The following is a 24,781-nucleotide window of genomic DNA, read 5'->3' on the forward strand; positions in this document are numbered from 1 at the left end:
TTCAAAAATTACACCCAGTGATTTGACATGGCGAAGTGTGTCCCCAACTAGTGAATTGCTTGCTTACCAGATACGTAAGCAAATTAGACAGATGGCTTAAACTAAGCCCAGGCCTTGATTTGAAACAAGTCACCATATGATGAATACGTAGCAAGCATAAATCGCAGGTTGATGTTGATTCCACACTAGGGATGAGCTTTGAGTTCGAGACGAACACATGTTCGACTTGAACATTGGTTGTTCGCAAGTTCGCCGAACAATTTGGGGTGTTCGCGGCAAATTCGAATGCCGCGGAACACCCTTTAAAAGTCTATGGGAGAAATCAAAAGTGCTAATTTTAAAGGCTTATATGCAAGTTATTGTCATAAAAAGTGTTTGGGGACCCGGGTCCTGCCCCAGGGGACATGGATCAATGCAAAAAAAGTTTTAAAAACTGCAGTTTTTTCAGGAGCAGTGATTTTAATAATGCTTAAAGTCAAACAGTAAAAGTGTAATTTCCCTTTAAATTTCGTAGCTGGGGGGTGTCTATAGTATGCCTGTAAAGGGGCACATGTTTCCCGTGTTTAGAACAGTCTGACAGCAAAATGACATTTCAAAGGAAAAAAGCCATTTAAAACTACTCGCAGCTATTGCATTGCCGGTCCGACAATACACATAGAAGTTCATTGATAAAAATAGCATGGGAATTCCCTACAGGGGAACCCCGAACCAAAATTTAAAAAAACAATGACGTGGGGGTCCCCCTAAATTCCATACCAGAAGGGTCTGGTATGGATTTTAAGGGGAACCCCGCACCAAAAAAAAACAAAAACGGCGCGGGGTCCCCCCAAATATCCATACCCTTATCCGAGCACACAACCTGGCAGGCTGCAGGAAAAGAGGGGGGGGGATGAGAGAGCGTCCCCCCTGAACTGTACCAGGCCACATGCCCTCAACATTGGGAGGGTGCTTTGGGGTAGCCCCCCAAAACACCTTGTCCCCATGTTGATGAGGACAAGGGCTTCATCCCCACAACCCTGGCCGGTGGTTGTGGGGGTCTGCGGGCGGGGGGCTTATCGGAATCTGGAAGCCCCCTTTAACAAGGGGACCCCCAGATCCCGCCCCCCCCCGTGTGAAATGGTAAGGGTCAAAAATGTTAAAAATGACAAGAAACAGTTTTTGACAATTCCTTTCTTTAAATGCTTCTTCTTTCTTCTATCTTCCTTCATCTTCTTCTTCTTCTGGTTCTTCCTCCGGTGTTCTCGTCCAGCATCTCCTCCACGGTGTCTTCTATCTTCTTCCTCTCAGGCCGCTCCGCACCCATGGCATGGGGGAGGCTCCCACTCTTCTCTTCTTCTCCGGGCCGCTCCGCATCCATGCTGGCATGGAGGGAGGCTCCCAATGTGTGACGGCGTCTTCTCCTGACGGTTCTTAAATAACGGGGGCGGGGCCACCCTGTGACCCCGCACCCCTCTGACGCATGGGACATGACGGGACTTCCCTGTGGCATTCCCCGTAACGTCACAGGGAAGTCCAGTCAAGTCACCGTGCGTCAGAGGGGGCGGGGTCACTGGGTGGCCCCGCCCCGTTATTTAAGAACTGTCAGACGAGGAGACGCCGTCACACAGCGGGAGCCTCCCTCCGTGCCAGCATGGATGCGGAGCGGCCCGGAGAAGAAAATGAAGAAGAGAAGAAGAGAAGAAGATGAAGCAGAGAAGAAGATGAAGAAGAAGATGAAGAAGAGAAGAAGATGAAGAGAAGAACGGGAGCCTCCCCCCATTCCATGGGTGCGGAGCGGCCCGAGGAGAAGAAGATAGAAGACGCCACGGAGGAGATGCTGGATGAGAACGCCGGAGGAAGAACCAGAAGAGCCAGAAGAACCAGAAGAAGATGAAGGAAGATAGAAGAAAGAAGAAAGAAGAAGCATTTAAATAAAGGAATTGTCAAAAACTGTCTCTTGTCATTTTTAACATTTTTGACAGTTTTTTTAGTGAAATGGTAGGGGTACAAGTACCCCTTTACCATTTCAAACAGGTGGGGGGCCGGGATCTAGGGGTCCCCTTGTTAAAGGGGGCTTCCAGATTCCGATAAGCCCCCCGCCCACAGACCCCCACAACCACCGGCCAGGGTTGTGGGGATGAGGCCCTTGTCCTCATCAACATGGGGACAAGGTGTTTTGGGGGGATATCCCAAAGCACCCTCCCAATGTTGAGGGCATGTGGCCTTGCACGGTTCAGGAGGGGGGGTGCTCTCTCGTCCCCCCTCTTTTCCTGTGGCCTGCCAGGTTGCGTGCTCGGATAAGGGTCTGGTATGGATTTTTGGGGGGACCCCACGCCATTTTTTTTTTTGGCGCGGGGTTCCTCTTAAAATCCGTACCAGACCTGAAGGGTCTGGTATGCAATTTAGGGGGACCCCCATGTCATTTTTTTTTTTTAATTTTGGTTCGGGGTTCCCCTGTGGGGAATTCCCATGCCGTTTTTATCAATAAACTTCTATGTGTATTGTCGGACCGGCAATGCAATAGCCGCGTGTAGTTTTAAATGGATTTTTTCCTTTGAAATGTCATTTTGCTGTCAGACTGTTCTAAACACGGGAAACATGCGCCCCTTTACAGGCATACTATAGACACCCCCCAGCTACGAAATTTAAAGGGATATTACACTTTTATTGTTTGACTTTAAGCATTATTAAAATCACTGCTCCTGAAAAAACGGCCGTTTTTAAAACTTTTTTTTGCATTGATCCATGTCCCCTGGGGCAGGACCCAGGTCCCCAAACACTTTTTATGACAATAACTTGCATATAAGCCTTTAAAATTAGCACTTTTGATTATTCATGCTCGTGTCCCATAGACTTTAACGGTGTTCGCGTGTTCAAACGAACTTTTTTCCTGTTCGCATGTTCTGGTGCAAACCGAACAGGGGGGTGTTCGGCTCATCCCTATTCCACACCACAAAATCATCCCGGAAAAGAAAATGGATATAACATAGCGTAATATTGTCACAGGTATACAATTTAGGATATAAATAGAATAGCACTCATAATGTGAAAAAGGAGAAAGAGTATAAGAGACACCTGGTGAAAATAGCAAATCCAGTGCACCAAAGCCACACAGAGAGCCTCCTTACCAAATGGCAAGCCCAAAATTGCAGACATCCAAACGGGTAAGTAGAACATCAACCAGTGAAATTGGCAAATCCAGTGCACCAACACCACACATAGAGCCTCCTTACAGATGACAGGCTCAAAATGCAGATATCCTAATGAACAGGTGGGTCGCCAACCAGATGCGATGAGGCTAATGGGTAGATGGAATGGACTCACAGCATTGAACCGAAGGCTGGAAAATATTTGTGCTATCTCAGCAACTTTGCCTGCGACCCAGCACAAGGGATACCCAGTTTCAGGAGGCTTTAACGTCCAACATTCAGGGCCTTCCAACTCCATGAGAGGCTGAACATGAGTATGAGTATGAGTATGAGGAGTATGACAGGAGGGGGGGAGACGTATGATAGGAGGAGGGGGGGGGTATGATAGTAGGAGGGGGAAAGTAAGATAGGAGGAGGGGGAAGTATGTTAGGAGGAGGGGGAAGTATGACATTAGGAGGGGGGAGTATGACAGGAGAGGGGGAGTATGACAGGAGAGGGGGAGTATGACAGGAGAGGGGGGGTATGACAGGAGAGGGGGAGTATGACAGGAGAGGGGGAGTATGGCAGGAGGGGATGAAGTATGACAGGAGGGGATGAAGTATGACAGGAGGAGATGAAGTATGACAGGAGGAGATGAAGTATGACAGGAGGAGATGAAGTATGACAGGAGGAGGTGAAGTATGACAGGAGGGGGTGAAGTATGACAGGAGGGGGTGAAGTATGACAGGAGGGGGTGAAGTATGACAGGAGGGGGTGAAGTATGACAGGAGGGGGTGAAGTACGACAGGAGGGGGTGAAGTATGACAGGAGGGGGTGAAGTATGACAGGAGGGGGTGAAGTATGACAGGAGGGGGTGAAGTACGACAGGAGGGGGTGAAGTATGACAGAAAGGGGGCAGTGTGGCAGAAGGGGGTAAAGTATGACAGGAGGAGGGCACTATGACAGAAAGGGGGCAGCGTTACAGGAGGGGGGAAAAATATGAAGGAGGGGAGGGAGTATGACAGGAGGCGGACACTATAACAGAAACTGGGGCAGTGTGACAGAAAGAGGGAAAGTATGACAAAGGGGAAGTATGACAGGAGGGGGGAAGTTTGACAGAAGGGGGGAAGTTTGACAGGAGGGGGGGAAGTATGAAAGGAGGGGGATTATGAAAGGAGGGGGATTATGAAAGGAGGGGCAAGTGTGACAGAAGGATGGGGTATGACAGGAGGGGGTATGACAGAAGGAGGGGGTATGACAGAAGGAGGGGGTATGACAGAAGGCGGATTATGACAGGAGTGAGGGAGTATGACAGAAAGGGAGGCAGTGTGACAGGAGGGGGCAGTATGACAGAAGGGGGGCAGTATGTGAGGAATAGGAGGTAGTGTAACAGAAGCTTGGGCAGTGTGACAGGAGGGAGGGGGCAGTGTGACCTGAGATAGGAGGGCAGTGTAGCAAAGGAGGGAGGGGGCAGTGTAGGACAGGAAGGAAGGGGCAGTGTAGGACAGGAGGGAGGGGGTAGTGTAGGACAGGAGGGAGGGGGCAGCGTAGGACAGGAGGAGGGCAGCGTAGGACAGGAGGGGAGCAGCAGAGGACAGGAGGGGGGCAGCATGACATGAGGGGAGCAGTTGGACATAAGGAGGGGACAGTGTACAGGGGAAGTATGACAGCAGGGGGGAATTATGACAGAAGGGGGGAGTGTAACAGAAGGGGAGCATTTGAACATGAGAGGGGGCAGTGTGACAGGAGGCTGAGGGGCAGCGTGACCATAGGGGGACAGCGTGACAGGAGGGGAAGAAGTATGGCAGGAGGGGGGAGTATGTCAGGAGGGGGGTGACAGGAGGGGGAAGTATGACAGAAATGCGGGCAGTGGACAGGAGGGGGGTAAAGTATGGCAGGAGGGGGAAAAGTATGACTGGACGGGGGGGTATAAAAAGGAGGGGGGAGATTGACAGGAAGGGGGAGTATGACAGGACGGGGTGGAAGTATGACAGGAGGAGGGGGAAGGGCTTTTGGAGAGGACTGAATGAAAGCCTCTTACCTTTTGATTATGGGCCCTGGATTTTCAAGGGAACAATACTCTTTGCGAGGTGAATGAGAAATCCTTTCTGATCTGTACTAATCAGACTCAATCTTGTATATACAGTATGTATATATGTGTAATAAATGTGGAATGTGTATCTCTGTGGGGGAAGGAGGGATTCCTCCAGCAGCCCCCTGCTGATAAGACCGTTTACTGAGGAGAAGTTTGAACACACCTGACCTGTGTGTCCATTGTCTTTGGACAGTTCAACCCGCCCTCTTTTCCAAGGGTGGGGGAGAAGAGTCTGAGTTACTTTATCTGTTGTGTCCATGTGTGATAATAGAACAGTCCATGTTAGCAGCAAAACAAGTCTCGCCTTGTTTTGTGCTTTGTGAGAGGTTGGAATATCTGATATCTATATCCAGACTAGGAGGAAGTGGTATACTGATGGAAGCACTCAAGTGGAGTGTGGGACGTTCCGTCACAGGAAGTATGACAGAAAAGGGGGCAGTGTGACAGGAGGGGGGTAACTTATAACAGAGGGGGGGGAAGTATGACAGGAGGGGGGGGGAGTATGACAGGAGGGGGGGAGTATGATAGAAGGGGGAAGTATGACAGAAGGAGGAAAGTATGACAGGAGGGGGAAAGTATGACAGAAAAGGGGGAAGTATGACAGAAAAGGGGGGGAGTATGACAGAAAAGGGGGGGTATGACAGTGTTACAGGAGGGGGAGGAAGTATGACAGAAAAGGGGGAAGTATGACAGAAAAGGGGGCAGTGTTACAGGAGGGCGGAGGTATGACAGGAGGGGGATGAAGTATGACAGGAGGGGGCGGAAGTATGACAGAAAATGGGGCAGTGTTACAGGAGGGGGGAAGTATGACAGGAGGGGGGAAGTATGACAGAAGAGCGGGCAGTGAACAGGAGGGGGCTAAAGTAGGACAGGAGGGGAAAAGTATGAAAGGGGGGGTATGACAGGCGGGGGGAATATGACAGGAGGGGATAGTATGATAGGAGGGGGTGGAAGAATAACAGGTGGAGGGGGAAAGAATGACAGGTGGAGGGGGAAAGAATGACAGGTGGAGGGGGAAAGAATGACAGGTGGAGGGGGAAAGAATGACAGGAGGAGGGGGAACATATGACAGGAGGAGGGGGAACATATGACAGGAGGAGGGGCAACGTATGACAGAAAAGGGGGGGAAGTATGACAGAAAAAGGGGGGGAGTATGACAGTGTTACAGGAGGGGGAGGAAGTATGACAGAAAAGGGGGAAGTATGACAGAAAAGGGGGCAGTGTTACAGGAGGGCGGAAGTATGACAGGAGGGGGGGTATGACAGAAAATGGGGCAGTGTTACAGGAGGGGGGAAGTATGACAGGAGGGGGGGAAGAATGACAGGTGGAGGGGGAAAGAATGACAGGAGGAGGGGGAACGTATGACAGAAGGAGGGGGAACGTATGACAGGAGGAGGGGGAACGTATGACAGGAGGAGGGGGAACGTAGAGTCTGAGTTATTTTATCTGTTGTGTCCATGTGTGATAATAAAACAGTCCATGTTAGCAGCTAAGCAAGTCTCGCCTTGTTTTGTGCTTTGTGAGCGGTTGGAATATCTGATATCTATATCCAGACTGGGAGGAAGTGGTATACTGATGGAAGCACTCAAGTGGACTGTGGGACGTTCCGTCACAGGAAGTATGACAGAAAAGGGGGCAGTGTGACAGGAGGGGGGTAACTTATGACAGAGGGGGGGGGCATGACAGGAGGGGGGGAGTATGACAGGAGGGGGGAGAATGATAGAAGGGGGAAGTATGACAGGAGGAGGAAAGTATGACAGGAGGGGGAAAGTATGACAGGAGGGGGAAAGTATGACAGAAAAGGGGGAAGTATGACAGAAAAGGGGGGGGGAGTATGACAGAAAAGGGGGGGGAGTATGACAGTGTTACAGGAGGGGGCGGAAGTATGACAGAAAAGCGGGCAGTGGACAGGAGGGGGCTAAAGTAGGACAGGAGGGGAAAAGTATGAAAGGGGGGGGAGTATGACGGGGGGAGTATGACAGGTGGAGGGGGAAAGAATGACAGGTGGAGGGGGAAAGAATGACAGGTGGAGGGGAAAGAATGACAGGTGGAGGGGGAAAGAATGACAGGAGGAGGGGGAACGTATGACAGGAGGAGGGGGAACGTATGACAGGAGGAGAGGGAACGTATGACAGGAGGAGGGGGAACGTAGAGTCTGAGTTATTTTATCTGTTGTGTCCATGTGTGATAATAAAACAGTCCATGTTAGCAGCTAAGCAAGTCTCGCCTTGTTTTGTGCTTTGTGAGCAGTTGGAATATCTGATATCTATATCAAGACTGGGACGAAGTGGTATACTGATGGAAGCACTCAAGTGGAGTGTGGGACGTTCTGTCACAGGAAGTATGACAGAAAAAGGGGCAGTGTGACAGGAGGGGGGAAGTATGACAGAAAAGGGGGAAGTATGACAGGAGGAGGAAAGTATGACAGGAGGAGGAAAGTATGACAGGAGGAGGAAAGTATGACAGGAGGGGGAAAGTATGACAAAAAAGGGGGCAGTCTTACAGGAGGGGGGGGAAGTATGACAGAAAAGGGGGCAGTGTTACAGGAGGGAGGAAAGTATGACAGGAGGGGGCGGAAAGTATGACAGGAGGGGGCGGAAAGTATGACAGGAGGGGGCGGAAAGTATGACAGAAAGGGGCGGAAAGTATGACAGAAAAGGGGGAAGTACGACAGAAAAGGGGGAAGTATGACAGTGTTACAGGAGGGGGAGGAAGTATGACAGAAAAGGGGGAAGTATGACAGAAAAGGGGGAAGTATGACAGTGTTACAGGAGGGGGAGGAAGTATGACAGAAAAGGGGGAAGTATGACAGAAAAGGGGGCAGTGTTACAGGAGGGCGGAAGTATGACAGGAGGGGGCGGAAGTATGACAGGAGGGGGCGGAAGTATGACAGAAAATGGGGCAGTGTTACAGGAGGGGGAAGTATGACAGGAGGGGGGAAGTATGACAGAAAAGCGGGCAGTGGACAGTAGGGGGCTAAAGTAGGACAGGAGGGGAAAAGTATGAAAGGATGGGGGGGAGTATGACAGGCGGGGGGAGTATGACAGGAGGGGATAGTATGATAGGAGGGGGTGGAAGAATAACAGGTGGAGGGGGAAAGAATGACAGGTGGAGGGGGAAAGAATGACAGGTGGAGGGGGAAAGAATGACAGGAGGAGGGGGAACATATGACAGGAGGAGGGGCAACGTATGACAGAAAAGGGGGGGAAAGTAGGACAGGAGGGGAAAAGTATGAAAGGGGGGAGTATGATGGGGGGAGTATGACAGGCGGGGGGGGAGTATGACAGGAGGGGATAGTATGACAGAAGGGGGTGGAAGAATGACAGGTGGAGGGGGAAAGAATGACAGGTGGAGGGGGAAAGAATGACAGGTGGAGGGGGAAAGAATGACAGTTGGAGGGGGAAAGAATGACAGGAGGAGGGGGAAAGAATGACAGGAGGAGGAGGAAAGAATGACAGGAGGAGGGGGAAAGAATGACAGGAGGAGGGGGAAAGAATGACAGGTGGAGGGGGAAAGAATGACAGGTGGAGGGGGAAAGAATGACATGAGGAGGGGGAACGTATGACAGGAGGAGGGGGAACGTATGACAGGAGGAGGGGGAACGTAGAGTCTGAGTTATTTTATCTATTGTGTCCATGTGTGATAATAAAACAGTCCATATTAGCAGCTAAGCAAGTCTCGCCTTGTTTTGTGCTTTGTGAGCGGTTGGAATATCTGATATCTATATCCAGACTGGGAGGAAGTGGTATACTGATGGAAGCACTCAAGTGGAGTGTGGGATGTTCCGTCACAGGAAGTATGACAGAAAAGGGGGCAGTGTGACAGGAGGGGGGTAACTTATGACAGAGGGGGGGGAAAGTATGACAGGGGGGGGAGTATGACAGGAGGAGGAAAGTATGACAGGAGGAGGAAAGTATGACAGGAGGAGGAAAGTATGACAGGAGGAGGAAAGTATGACAGGAGGAGGAAAGTATGACAAAAAAGGGGGCAGTGTTACAGGAGGAAGGAAATTATGACAGGAGGGGGCGGAAAGTATGACAGAAAAGGGGGAAGTATGACAGAAAAGGGGGAAGTATGACAAAAAAGGGGGAAGTATGACAGTGTTACAGGAGGGGGAGGAAGTATGACAGAAAAGGGGGAAGTATGACAGAAAAGGGGGCAGTGTTACAGGAAGGCGGAAGTATGACAGGAGGGGGCGGAAGTATGACAGGAGGGGGCGGAAGTATGACAGAAAAGCGGGCAGTGGACAGGAGGGGGCTAAAGTAGGACAGGAGGGGAAAAGTATGAAAGGGGGGGGAGTATGACGGGGGGAGTATGACAGGTGGAGGGGGAAAGAATGACAGGTGGAGGGGGAAAGAATGACAGGTGGAGGGGGAAAGAATGACAGGAGGAGGGGGAACGTATGACAGGAGGAGGGGGAACGTATGACAGGAGGAGGGGGAACGTAGAGTCTGAGTTATTTTATCTGTTGTGTCCATGTGTGATAATAAAACAGTCCATGTTAGCAGCTAAGCAAGTCTCGCCTTGTTTTGTGCTTTGTGAGCAGTTGGAATATCTGATATCTATATCCAGACTGGGACGAAGTGGTATACTGATGGAAGCACTCAAGTGGAGTGTGGGACGTTCTGTCACAGGAAGTATGACAGAAAAGGGGGCAGTGTGACAGGAGGGGGGAAGTATGACAGAAAAGGGGGAAGTATGACAGGAGGAGGAAAGTATGACAGGAGGAGGAAAGTATGACAGGAGGGGGAAAGTATGACAAAAAAGGGGGCAGTCTTACAGGAGGGGGGGAAGTATGACAGAAAAGGGGGCAGTGTTACAGGAGGGAGGAAAGTATGACAGGAGGGGGTGGAAAGGATGACAGGAGGGGGCGGAAAGTATGACAGGAGGGGGCGGAAAGTATGACAGAAAAGGGGCGGTATGACAGAAAAGGGGCGGAAAGTATGACAGAAAAGGGGGAAGTACGACAGAAAAGGGGGAAGTATGACAGTGTTACAGGAGGGGGAGGAAGTATGACAGAAAAGGGGGAAGTATGACAGAAAAGGGGGAAGTATGACAGTGTTACAGGAGGGGGAGGAAGTATGACAGAAAAGGGGGAAGTATGACAGAAAAGGGGGCAGTGTTACAGGAGGGCGGAAGTATGACAGGAGGGGGCGGAAGTATGATAGAAAATGGGGCAGTGTTACAGGAGGGGGGGAGTATTACAGAAGGGGGGAAGTATGACAGAAAAGCGGGCAGTGGACAGGAGGGGGCTAAAGTAGGACAGGAGGGGGAACATATGACAGGAGGAGGGGGAACGTAGAGTCTGAGTTATTTTATCTGTTGTGTTCATGTGTGATAATAAAACAGTCCATGTTAGCAGCTAAGCAAGTCTCGCCTTGTTTTGTGCTTTGTGAGCAGTTGGAATATCTGATATCTATATCCAGACTGGGAGGAAGTTGTATATTGATGGAAGCACTCAAGTGGAGTGTGGGACGTTCTGTCACAGGAAGTATGACAGAAAAGGGGGCAGTGTGACAGGAGGGGGGAAGTATGACAGAAAAGGGGGAAGTATGACAGGAGGAGGAAAGTATGACAGGAGGAGGAAAGTATGACAGGAGGGGGAAAGTATGACAAAAAAGGGGGCAGTGTTACAGGAGGGGGGGAAGTATGACAGAAAAGGGGGCAGTGTTACAGGAGGGAGGAAAGTATGACAGGAGGGGGTGGAAAGGATGACAGGAGGGGGCGGAAAGGATGACAGAAAAGGGGCGAAAAGTATGACAGAAAAGGGGCGTAAAGTATGACAGAAAAGGGGGAAGTACGACAGAAAAGGGGGAAGTATGACAGTGTTACAGGAGGGGGAGGAAGTATGACAGAAAAGGGGGAAGTATGACAGTGTTACAGGAGGGGGAGGAAGTATGACAGAAAAGGGGGAAGTATGACAGAAAAGGGGGCAGTGTTACAGGAGGGCGGAAGTATGACAGGAGGGGGCGGAAGTATGACAGAAAATGGGGCGGTGTTACAGGAGGGGGGGAGTATTACAGGAGGGGGGAAGTATGACAGAAAAGCGGGCAGTGGACAGGAGGGGACTAAAGTAGGACAGGAGGGGAAAAGTATGAAAGGAGGGGGGGAGTATGATGGGGCAGTATGACAGGAGGGGATAGTATGACAGGATGGGATGGAAGAATGACAGGAGGAGGGGGGAAAGCATGACAGGAGGAGGGGGGAAAGCATGACAGGAGGAGGGAGGAAAGCATGACAGGAGGAGGGGGGAAAGCATGACAGGAGGAGGGGGGAAAGCATGACAGGAGGAGGGGGAAAGCATGACAGGAGGGGGGAAGCATGACAGGAGGAGGGGGGAAGCATGACAGGAGGGGGGAAGCATGACAGGAGGAGGGGGGAAAGCATGACGGGGTAAGCATGACAGGGGGAAGCATGACAGGCAGGTGGGGAAGTATGACAGGAGGGGGAAGTATGACAGGAGGGGGGAGTAAGACAGGACGGACGGGAGTATGACAGGAGGAGGGGGGAAGTATGACAGGAGGAGGGGGGAGAAGTATGACAGGAGGAGGGGGGAGTATGACAGGAGGAGGGGGGGGAATATGACAGGAGGAGGGGGGAAGTATGACAGGAGGAGGGGGGAGTATGACAGGAGGAGGGGGGGAGTATGACAGGAGGAGGGGGGGAGTATGACAGGAGGAGGGGGGGAAGTATGACAGGAGGAGGGGGGGGGAGTATGACAGGAGGAGGGGGGAAGTATAACAGGAGCTGGGAAGACAGGAGGGGGGATGACAGGAGAGGGGGAATAAGTATGACAGGAGGGGGATAAGTGTGACAGGAGGGGGAAAGCTTGACAGGAGGGGGAAAGCGTGACAGGAGGGGGAAAGCGTGACAGGAGGGGGAAGCATGACAGGGGGAGAAAGCATGACAGGGGGAAGCATGACAGGAGGGTGGGGAAGTATGACAGCAGGGGGAGTATGACAGGAGAGGGAGTATGACAGGAGGGGGGGAGTATGACAGGACGGACAGGAGAAGGGGGGAAGTATGACAGGAGGAGGGGGCAGTATGAAGTATGACAGAAGGAGGGGAAGTGTGACAGAAGGGGGGGCAGTGTGACAGAAGGGGGATAAAGTATGACAGGAGGGGGATAAAGTATGACATGAGGGGGGAAAAAATGACATGAGGGGGGAAAAAAATGACATGAGGGGGGAAAAAAAATGACATGAGGGGGAGCAAGTATGACAGGAGGGGGAGCAAGTATGACAGGAGGGGTTGGGGAGTATGACAGGAGGTGGGCGGAAATATAACAGGAGGTGGGGGGAAATATAACAGGAGGTGGGGAAGTATGACAGAAAAGGGGGCAGTGTGACAGTAGGGGGGCAGCGTGACAGGAGGGGGGAGTATGACAGGAGGGGTTGGGAGAGTATGACAGGAGGGGTTGGAGGAGTATGACAGGAGGGGTTGGGGGAGTATGACAGGAGGGGTTGGGGGAGTATGACAAAAGGGGAGATAAGTATGATGGGGGGTATGACGGGGGAAGTATGACAGGAGGGGAGGAAGTATGACAGGGGGGAAATATGACAGGAGATGGGGGGAGTATGACAGGAGGTGGGCAGTGTGACAGGAGGGGGAATATGACAGAAAAGAGGGAAGTATGACTGAAAAGGGGTAGTGTGACAGGAGGAGAGGGGAAGTGTGACAGGAGGAGAGGGGAAGTATGACAGGAGGAGAGGAGAAGTATGACAGGAGGAGAGAAGTATGACAGGAGGGGGAATATGACAGGAGGGGCGAGAAGTATGACAGAAAAGGGGGAAGTATGACAGAAAAGGGGGCAGTGTGACAGGATGGGGTCAGTGTGACAGGTGGGGGATAAAGTATGACAGGAGGGGGGAAAGCATGACTATAGGGAGGCAAGCATGACAGGAGGGTTTGGGGGAGTATGACAGGGGTGGGGGCAATATAACAGGAGGTGAGGGGAAAGTATGACAGGAGGGGGGAGAAGTTTGACAGGAGGGGGGAGAAGTTTGACAGGAGGGGGGGAGAAGTTTGACATGAGGGGGGGAGAAGTTTGACAGGAGGGGGGGAGAAGTTTGACAGGAGGAGGAAAGTATGACAGGAGGGGGGAGAAGTTTGACAGGAGGGGGGAGAAGTTTGACAGGAGGGGGGGAGAAGTTTGACAGGAGGGGGGGAGAAGTTTGACAGGAGGGGGGAGAAGTTTGACAGGAGGTGGGGAGAAGTTTGACAGGAGGAGGAAAGTATGACAGGAGGGGGGAAGTATGACAGAAAAGGGGGCAGTGTGACAGGAGGGGGAGTATGACAGGAGGGAGGAGTATGACAGGAGGGGTTGGGGGAGTATGACAGGAGGGGGGAGTGAGTATGACAGGAAGGGGGAATATGACAGAAAAGGGGGCAGTTTACAGGAGGGGAAAAGTATGACAGGAGGGGAGAAGTATGACAGAAAAGAGGAGAAGTATGACAGTGTTACAGGAGGGGGAGGAAGTATGACAGAAAAGGGGGAAGTATCACAGAAAAGGGGGCAGTGTTACAGGAGGGCGGAAGTATGACAGGAGGGGGCGGAAGTATGACAGGAGGGGGCGGAAGTATGACAGAAAATGGGGCAGTGTTACAGGAGGGGGGAGTATTACAGGAGGGGGGGAAGTATGACAGAAAAGCGGGCAGTGGACAGGAGGGGGCTAAAGTAGGACAGGAGGGGAAAAGTATGAAAGGGGGGGAGTATGACGGGGGGTATGACAGGTGGAGGGGGAAAGAATGACAGGTGGAGGGGGAAAGAATGACAGGAGGAGGGGGAAAGAATGACAGGAGGAGGGGGAATATATGACAGGAGGAGGGGGAACGTATGACAGGAGGAGGGGGAACGTAGAGTCTGAGTTATTTTATCTGTTGTGTCCATGTGTGATAATAAAACAGTCCATGTTAGAAGCTAAGCAAGTCTCACCTTGTTTTGTGCTTTGTGAGCGGTTGGAATATCTGATATCTATATCCAGACTGGGAGGAAGTGGTATACTGATGGAAGCACTCAAGTGGAGTGTGGGACGTTCCGTCACAGGAAGTATGACAGAAAAGGGGGCAGTGTGACAGGAGGGGGGTAACTTATGACAGAGGGGGGGAAGTATGACAGAAAAGGGGGGGAGTATGACAGGAGGAGGAAAGTATGACAGGAGGAGGAAAGTATGACAGGAGGGGGAAAGTATGACAGGAGGGGGAAAGTATAACAAAAAGGGGACAGTGTTACAGGAGGGGGGGAGTATGACAGAAAAGGGGGCAGTGTTACAGGAGGGAGGAAAGTATGACAGGAGGGGGCGGAAAGTATGGCAGGAGGGGGCGGAAAGTATGACAGAAAAGGAGGAAGTATGACAGAAAAGGGGGAAGTATGACAGAAAAGGGGGAAGTGTTACAGGAGGGCGGAAGTATGACAGGAGGGGGCGGAAGTATGACAGAAAATGGGACAGTGTTACAGGAGGGGGGGAGTATTACAGGAGGGGGGAAGTATGACAGAAAAGCGGGCAGTGGACAGGAGGGGGCTAAAGTAGGACAGGAGGGGAAAAGTATGAAAGGAGGGGGGGGGAGTATGACGGGGGAGTATGACAGGAGGGGATAGTATGACAGGAGGAGGGGGGAAAGCATGACAGGAGGAGGGGGAAAGCATGACAGGAGGAGGGGGAGACATGACAGGAGGAGGGGGGAAAGCATGACGGGGTAAGCATGACAGGGGTAAGCATGACAGGGGGAAGCATGACAGGCAGGTGGGGAAGTATGACAGGAGGGGAGAAGTATGACAGGAGGGGGGAGTACGACAGGATGGACAGGAGTATGACGGGGGGAGTGTGACAGGAGGAGGGGGGAAGTATGACAGGAGGAGGGGGGAGAAGTATGACAGGAGGAGGGGGGAGAAGTATGACAGGAGGAGGGGGGAGAAGTATGACAGGAGGAGGGGGGAGAAGTATGACAGGAGGAGGGGAAAAGTATGACAGGAGGAGGGGAAAAGTATGACAGGAGGAGGGGAAAAGTATGACAGGAGGAGGGGAAAAGTATGACAGGAGGGGAAAAGTATGACAGGAGGGGAAAAGTATGACAGGAGGGGAGAAGTATGACAGGAGGGGGGAAGTATGACAGGAGGGGGGTAGTGTGACAGAAAAGGGGGCAGTGTGACAGGAGGGGGGCAGTGTGACAGGAGGGGGGCAGCGTGACAGGAGGGGGATAAAGTGTGGCAGGAATATGACATGAGTGTGGGGGAGTATGACAGGAGGGGAAGTATGACAGGAGGGGGGAATTATGATGGGGGAGTATGACAGGAGGTGGGAGGGAGTATGACAGGAGGTGGGTTGAGTATGACAGGAGGTGGGTTGAGTATGACAGGAGGTGGGTTGAGTATGACAGGAGTGGGGGGTTGAGTATGACAGGAGTGGGGGGTTGAGTATGACAGGAGTGGGGGGTTGAGTATGACAGCAGGGGGGTTGAGTATGACAGCAGGGGGGTTGAGTATGACAGAAGGGGGGTTGAGTATGACAGGAGTGGGTGGGGGGAGTATGACAGGAGTGGGTGGGGGGAGTATGACAGGAGTGGGGGGGAGTATGATAGAAGTGGTCGGGGAAGTATGACAGGAGGGGTGGCGCAGGATGACAAGAGGGGGGAAGGGGTATGACAGGAAGGTGGGGGCAGTATGACAGGAGGGTGGGGGGTGTATGACAGGAGTGGGGGAAAGTATGACGGGGGGAAGTATGACAGGGGGTCACTATTACAGAAAGGGGGGCAGTATGGAAGGAGGGGGCAGTGTGACAGGAGGAGGGGCAGTATGAGAAGAGTAGGAGGCAGCATAGGACAGGAGGGGGGCAGCGTGACAGGAGGGGAGCAGTTGGACATGAGGAGTTGACAGTGTAACAGTAGGGGGCAGTGTGACAGGGAGGCAGGCAGTATGAAATGAGGGAGGCAGCATGACAGGAGGGGGACAGCATAACAGGAAGGGGGACAAAGTATGGCAGGAGGGGAAGAAGTATGGCAGGAGGGGAAAGTAGTATGGCAGGAGGGGAAGAAGTATGGCAGGAGGGGAAGAAGTATGGCAGGAGGGGAAAGTAATATGGCAGGAGGGGAAAGTAATATGGCAGGAGGGGAAAGTAATATGGCAGGAGGGGAAAGTAGTATGGCAGGAGGGGAAAGTAGTATGGCAGGAGGGGAAAGTAGTATGACAGGAGGGGAAGAAGTATGACAGGAGGAGAGGAAGTATGGCAGGAGGGGAAAGTAGTATGGCAGGAAAGGGGACAGTGTGAAAGGACAGGAGGCAGTGGGCCAGGAAGGGGAGCAGTGACAGGAGGGGGCAGTATAAGAGAAGGAGGAGGTAGTGTGACTGTCAGGTAGGGAATGCCAGTAAGCAAGATGGCAGCTGGAGAAGATCCCCTGTGCTCCATGTTCCACTGAGAAGAGCATTTCGGCAAATACAGAAGGGGTTGCCACCACAAGTGCGCATGCGTGCGTGGGAGCACGCTGGCACGTCCGGAGACAGCCCTTGGCGCCAAAGGGGCTATTTAAATTGGCTCATTCCCCAAGATCAGTGCTGTCTGGTCTACAGTGTTTCCTGGAATAAAAATAGGATGGAGGAAGGGGGGAGGGGAAGTGGAACAAGTCACACCTAGGGTTGGTCAAGTAAATGACGTGACCAACTTGATTACACACTTATATAGTGTCTGTTGCTGTAACCATAGTAATGCATAAGAAGAAAAAAGCACCCGGTTCTAGAAAGCCGGGTAAGAGGTTACTTTAGCACCAAGTTTTAATCATGTCAAAAGACTGGCGGTATAACCAAAAAAGTATAAATTTTATTAAATATTTAATTTGGCACAAACATCAAAATTGGTGAGAAAACCTATTAAAACATGATATTAAAAGATTGCTAATTAGGTCCAGTAGGACCTAATGACTAGTTTCATGATCGTTGGACAAACTGGACAAAACATAAGACATTTTACAAAACAAAAACAAAGACAACATATGACATCGTCCGGACGCTTTGGACTTTGCGGGCTGTCAATCGGTAATGGGTGATTAATGAATGATAGGGTATTGTTATCCCTGTTAGCCAAAAAGAAAAACCTAAATGACAGCCAGAAAAATCCAATGGAGGTAAATGGGGGTGGGTGGAGGGGGAAGGGTGAGAGATTGCGAGCTGCTCATATGTAGATTGATACAATTGCTATAGCTGGAATGATGTAAATTAACTGCCTAATAGAATAAATGTTGTGAGTGTCCAGAAAGTTACAGTCAATCCAATGGAGTAATTAAGCTATGACTTAAAATTCTTTTCTGATGAGATTAAAGTTAGAGTGCCAACCAGGATTGTCCGTATGGAAAAGTTGAACTGACAGTAAGGATTAAAGTCATATAAAAAGAGTATCTTATAGTGAATATGGCAAACTTTACCGTTTGTTGTTTTCAATCAGTTGAAAGTCTGATGGGCTGTGGGACGAACTTTAGAAGACACGGACTGGTCTAACATATGGCTCACATCTAAGTCATCTTCACCCAACATCTTAGCACTGGAGACAAATTATAAAGTCCTAACTCGCTGGTACCTTGTACCCGCTAGAGTGGCAAAATATTCACCTAATACCTCAACTCTTTGTTTTCGAGGATGCCCAGAAATAGGCACATATTTACACATATGGTGGACGTGCCCAGTAATCCAAACCTTCTGGAAGGAAGTCTTTGTGATTGCATCTAAAATATTTAAAAAAATAATACAACCAGATCCATATTTAACTTTACTTAATCTAAAACCGGAATGGTTAACACTCTCTCAATTCAAACTTATGATCCAACTAATAACGGCTGCAAAACAAACAGTGGCCAAGGCATGGAAATCTCCTACATTGGTACTAGCAGAAACAATTCACAGAATGAATAATACAATGTCCCATGCTAAGATGGTAGCCATCGATCAAAATCAAATTCCAAAATTTGAAAAACTTTGGCATCCTTGGATAAAACAACAGTTCCTGTCAAACTTCAATGACTCTGTCCTGTTGCCATGGTAACAGATTAAATGACTTACAGAGACACCCATTCTAAGGCTTCAAAGAGAACTAAAAAGAATAATAAACTGACGAGCGGGACAACCTTGTGGACCATACCTCTACCTTTCAACCCTTTTTCTTCTTTCTCTTTCCTTTTCTCCACCTTACGATTAAAGCTCATTATCAGAATTTATTTAACCTATATACACTCTACTTGTAAACAATATATATAGTAGGTATAAATCATTTAAATACCTACAAAAGTAACTAAGGAAATGATATATATCTTTAATTTAGGTTTACGTGAACCCAATGTTTAATATTTGAAATTTCATGATATTTACCTATATAAACCCTACTGTAAAACAATGAGCTTACTTTATAGATCCTTGTAAACTTACTTTATGTATCTTTATAACATTGTATACTCAATAAACTTCTTTTGACAAGGAAAGTCTGATGGGCTGAATCGGATGTGTTGCAGCTTCACTCTGGACGCTTCATGTGTGAAAGGAGAGCCGGGATTTATATGCAGGTTCCTCTGCTCAGTGATGAGCCAGCTCGGTGTGTGGCGTCATTGACTGCAGGGGTGGAGGGAGATACAAAGCTCCAATGTCTTCACCGCCTTCCCGGTCAGGTGCCGTGGCGCAGACCAGCTGGTGTTTCCTGTGTCTCCTGCTATCCGCTGCCTGTACCAGTTCCTGTTGACCTACCCGGCTTGCTCCCGACTACTCCCATTATCTGCTTGCACCTGACCCCAGCTTGTCTTTGATTACGCTCCTGCCTTTTCCTTCTGCCACCTCACTGCCAGCCTTCAGGGGCGTACCAATAGGGGCGGGGGGTGCGGTCCGCCCTGGGTGCCACACTTTGAGGGGTGTCAGTGGCCGAGTGACTTTGCTAAGGGGGTGCGCTCCGCACCAGAGTCGGGGTGACACCGTCTGATCATCCCAAGGGCATCCCTGCTGTCTCTGATTGCTCATTTTCACTGTAGTTTTTTTTAGAACACCCCCCAGCACCGCGGCCGCAATAAATTGATGCAGACCATGCAGTGAGTGACTGTAGTGTCTCCTGCTAGCTCCGCATCCACCCACCACTGCTGCGGCCTGTGTGTGTCTGGCATCTCTCTCTCCGCTGGGGCGGCTGCTTCCACACACCGAATCTGGACCTCACTAGCTGAGACTGAGAGCCTGAGGTGGTGAGCAGGGGTGGGGGGGGGTTGATGCAAGAAGAGGCTGGAGGAGTGTGTCTACCCCTGTGCTGGTCTGAGGGGGGGCGATTGCTGTGTCCACCACCCTCCTCCCCCTGCCATGTGTATAGTGTAGCTGACCTGATTGGGGGGGTTGCAGAATGCAGATATGTCTGATTTACAGGTTGAAGAATGCAGATATGTGCAATTTACAGGTTGCAGAATGCAGATATGTGCTGTAAACAGGGTGCAGAATCTAGGTGTGTGACCACTACCCACCTGAGGTAGCTAAGCTGTGAACTTACCTGATAAGGGAGGGGTGATGTTGCTGTGTTCACAACCCAGGTATAGTAGATGAGCTGGTCTGATGAGGGGGGGTGTCTGCATCCCAGGTGTAAATAGACATTTGAACTACACCCACATCTTGCAGCCATCAGATCGGTCCAGCAAGCAGCAGGTCACAGCAGCATCTTCCCTGCGGCCATCACATCCCGTCCGTGGTCCAGCAAACAATACGCCTTGTCAGCAGGTCAGTTTCAAAATCCGAATCAAATCATCAATGCCAATGATGCCATTGTCTGCTGTCCCTGGATGGGAGATCACCATTCAGTGGGATCGCTGGATCAGATATGTCCCTGAGGAGTCGGACAGCAGATAATGCAAAGTATGGGCCATACTTTGTTTTGTCAGCTGTCTCCCTATCTCACTCTGATGTCTCCCTCATAGCAGCTTCAGTCCAGCTCTCCACTTCCCTGACCAAGGCACGATCTGTCCAAAAATGTGGGATACGCTGACCTGAGTAACTGATACCTCTTGCCTGTCCTGTCTATTGTCACTGGCTGCCTTGGATGAACAGCATCAGTTGTCATTACAAGGAGCGGGAGGTGACGTCCCCATCCCCCCCACCACTCCGCCCAGGTCTCCCATCCCACCTGGAGACCTGAGCAATATAGAAACCCGGAAGCGTCATCACAGCGTCACTTCTGGTTTACTTGGCAGCAAACTGCGCCATTTAAAAAAAAAAAAAAAATCAGAATTACAAAACACTGATCTTGGCAGAAGAGGGGTCTTTTAGAGTACCTGTCACTGCCTATTACTGTTACAAGGGATGTTTACATTCCCTGTGACAACAATAAAAGTGATCACAATTTTTATTTTAAGGGACAGTGTAAAAAAAAAAAAAAAAAATTAAATAAGAAAAAAAATGTTTAATGCACCCGATCCCTCCGTGTTCACATGCCAAAGAAAACTCATACGTAAGTCGGGCCCGCAAATATAATACGTTTTTAAACCACACATGTGAGGTATCGCCACAATCGTTTGAGTAAGAGCAATAATTCTAGCATGGGACCTCCTCTGTTACTCTAAACAGGTAACCCTTTACAAAATTTTAAAACGTTGCCTATGGAGATTTTTAAGTACCAAAAAAAAATGATTCTTCTCTGCAAGAGTTCATTCACACCACAGTACACCTACTAGTGTGCACATTATGAGCATGTGATTGTGGGCAACTTTGTGCTGACACGCAGTTTTAACACACATTGCAATGTTTTTCTTTTCTTTTTACTTCTATTGTTATTTTACTTAGTGCTGTAGCACATTGTGATGCATTCAGCATGTCAGGTCACATGGTGCAAAAATGTCTATGCTATTTTTTTTTGTCAGTGCACACAGATGCAATGCATTGGTGTGAACTTAAAGCAGAGTTCCACCCAAAAGTGGAAGCTGCACTTATCTGTTTCCTCCCACATTTGGCACCTTTCAGGGGGAAGCCTGTCCCCACTTCTGTCGGACCTTGCCATGGCGAGGTACATCAAAAGTTCAGGCCCCTCCTCCTTCCCCTGCTCCTGGGCCAGTAAGAGAGAGCAGCGCTATTCGCGTATGCGCAGTAGGGAACCTACCAAGGCTTCACTGCTGGGTTCCCTTACTATGAATGGCAGCGGCACCACCCGAGGCTGCAGTGCCAACATCACTGGATTCCAGAACAGGTAAGCGTCCTATTATTAAAAGTCAGCAGCTATAGTATGTGTAGCTGCTGATTTTTTATTTTTTTCGTGTGTGGGGGCAAAACTCCTCTTTAAACTATAGGGGTTGCTTGGGACCACATTGGGCAATGTAGCCCAACACAACCTAACATTGATGGTGTGAATGGGCCCTAATTGCTGTTATATCTTACAATATATATTTTAAATATCTTATAATATACATGCTTGTCTTTTAATGAATACTACTTTCTCTCTTTACTATTAACATATAAGCCTTGTTCAATGTATGCTTAGTAATGTGATAAACACAATAGACAGTGCTTTATGAACATACAAACTCTGCTCTTGTACTCAAAGTAAAATGTGAAAAAATATGTGATAACTAATCAACTCATTTAACGTGGTAAATATCCAATGGCAAACCATAAATTAAATTCATCCATCCAATGTGAACTTTATATCTAAGTAAATTAAATAACCATAAATAAATATCTCTAAAAATTCAATGCTTGTTTATCCAAATCTCAATACAGTATGTGCTCCAGCAAATCATGCGTGGTGGACTACAAAACACCTTTCCAGAACACAAAACCCATGCTCTCTTGGTGCTCACACTCAAACTTTGCACTTACCAGACCTCCATGACCCTCTTAATTGTGTCCACAGTAGCTTGAGCTGGCCATACACGGTTTGATCCATCAGTTGGGTACAACCAGCTCTATTGCGACTGTTGCTAGCAGCTGCTATAGCTGCTAGCGTTAATCCCCATCTTCTCCCAGCATGAAGTAAGTCATTTTTATTGCAATAGTAAAAATGTAAAAAAACACTTCCAAGTGTGCACTCACATTAAAAATACAAATGGTAGCATTCAATATGGTTACTATACCACATGATTCCAAGATGGCCACCACTGACCCAACTCACTGTTTGTTTCCTACGTGTGTTCCACGTAGGTGTAAAGATCAAAAACTGGATGAAAGGGACTTGGAAGGCTTCCTTGGAAGGATATTGTAAATGTAAGCTACTGTTGACCCACTTATTAAGTTAAAAGGGTTATGGAGGTCTGGAGAGTGCACAATTTGAGTGTGAGCACCAAAAGTGCATGGGTTTTGTATTCTGAGGAGTTGTTTTGTAGTCCACCATGCACAGTTTGCTGGTGCACATATCGAGATTTAGATGAAGAAGCACTGGACTTTTTAGAGACATGTATTTGTGCTTACGATCAAAGTATATTTTTCAGACAACACCAATATGAAGCGAAATCGAACTAGTGTGTTTCAGCAACGGAAAATGAAGAAGGCAAAAGAACAGTCAGCTGAGGCAATGTCTGGATCCATTTTAAAATATATCACGCCTTCAACTTCTACTGCAGTAGGAGAAAGTGCTGAAGGCATTCAATCTGGTGAATTCAAGAGAGAAATACCAGAAGTATCTTCTCAAGAACATTCATATATAAAAAGGCAAGAATTGGAGAAGTTCAACTTATCTTCAAGCAGTGAGAGTGATGTAGAGGAAGGAGATGCCAGAAGAAGCCTCCCCCAGTAAGACTCTGATGAAGAAGCAGAGCAGACTGATAAACTATCAGTTTATTCTGATGTTGCTGCTTGGCCAGTTCTAGTTCCAGATGAGTTAAGAGTGGACCTTATTAAGAGGGGAAGTGAACCTTTCCAAAATAGGGATGGGCCTTTCAGTGCTGTTGAAAGACGAGGAGAGAAATCGAAAGGGAAAAGTCGACAGCTCACCACTGCATGGTTCTATAAGGCTCTACCAAATGGTGAGACAATTCTTAGAACCTGGATGGTGTACTCTCCATCAAAAGAAAGTTTGTTTTGTTTTTGCTGCAGACTTTTTGCTCTTGATGAAAAACTAACCGTAACATCCAGTTTTGTTACCGGGTTTCAGTTGTGGTGGAAGCTGAATCCAAAGGTGTCTGATCATGAAGCTTCTGAGCAGCATCTTACATGCTTGGAGAAATGGAAGACCTTGAGAACAGCACTGAGGCTACAAAAACAACCAAACAACAGTGGACAAAGAGAAAAAGAAAATGGAGGAATATTTTGCATTGCCTCTTGGATGTAACCTTGTTTTTGGCTCACCAGAATCTTCCTTTTCATGGTCATAGAGAGACCATGTCATCAGTAAACAAAGGAAACTTCCTGGAATTGGTAGAATTGCTTTAAAATTATGATCCAGTTTTAAAGGAACATTTCATAAGGCTGAAACATTCTATTGAATCTGGTATAAGAATGACTTTTTATTTCTCTCCAAAAATTCAAAATGAATTCATTTGTCTTCTGGGGAATCATGTGAAAGAGAAAATAGTGACTGATATCAAGAAAGCAAAGTACTTTGGGATTCTTTTTGACAGTACCCCTGATGTGTTACACATTGATCAGATGTGTGAAGTGATCAGATATGTCCATATTGAAGGTGACAATGTTGAAGTAAAAGTATCAATCTTGGGCTTCTTTCCTATTGCTGGAAAGAGTGCTGCTGAGCTCACAGAAAATATCCTGCAACATCTGGAGGAAGCTGGACTGGACATAAGCCTTTGCCGTGGTCAAGGATATGATAATGCTGCAACTATGGCAGGGATTTATGGTGGTGTTCAGGCAAACATAAAAGAAATAAATCCCAAGGCTTTGTTTATCCCATGTGCAAACCATTCTCTGAACCTTTGTGGGGTGCACTCATTTGGAAGTGTTGCTTTCTGTGTTACTTTTTTTGGAACATTGGAGAAAGTGTATTCATTCTTTTCAGTTTCTACACATCGTTGGGAATTGCTGTTGGAGAATGTAGGTCTGACAGTGAAAAGACTTTCCCAAACAAGACGAAGCACTCATTATGATGCTGTGAAGCCAGTGAGGGCAAATTTTGAAAAACTTACTTCAGCCCTTGAAAAGCTGTGTGATCCCAAAAAAAGTGAAGATTTAACGCCTTCAGAGGCATTTGGAAGCTGCCAAGATCAGTATTGAAGAGGCAAAGAAATGGACAGTTTTGCAGTTGCTGCAGTTCATTGTTAAATGGGATTTTTTGCCTAATTTGTCAATGTGTTTTAGATTCTTTTTGACTCTCTGTGTGAGCATTGCTTCATGTGAAAGAAGTTTTTCATAATTAAAATTAATAAAAAAACTACTTCCGCTCCACCATAAGTGAGACAAGATTGACAAATCTGGCCATACTTTCAGTTGAACATGAATATGCAAAGAGGATTAACTTTGATGCAGTCATTGATCAATTTGCAGAACTGAAGGCTCAAAGGCAGAGGATGTGAATGATCCCCTGCCTTTGAATAGTCACTTTGGAGTTTGGATCTGTTTTATGTTTAAAAAAAGCAGTATTATCTGTTCAGTAAATGTTATAAATAATTGAAATATGTTTAAGTTAGCTAATAACTTATTTT

General features: G+C 48.7%; 1 pseudogene; it reads left to right on the forward strand.

The window, feature by feature from the left end:
- Nucleotides 1-22,668: 22,668 nt before the first annotated feature.
- Nucleotides 22,669-24,353, forward strand: LOC141127791 (zinc finger MYM-type protein 1-like; annotated as a pseudogene).
- The last annotated feature ends 428 nt before the right edge of the window (nucleotides 24,354-24,781 follow it).

This window comes from Aquarana catesbeiana, linkage group LG02 (genome assembly GCF_042186555.1).
Source record: "Aquarana catesbeiana isolate 2022-GZ linkage group LG02, ASM4218655v1, whole genome shotgun sequence".
Lineage (NCBI taxonomy): Eukaryota > Metazoa > Chordata > Amphibia > Anura > Ranidae > Aquarana > Aquarana catesbeiana.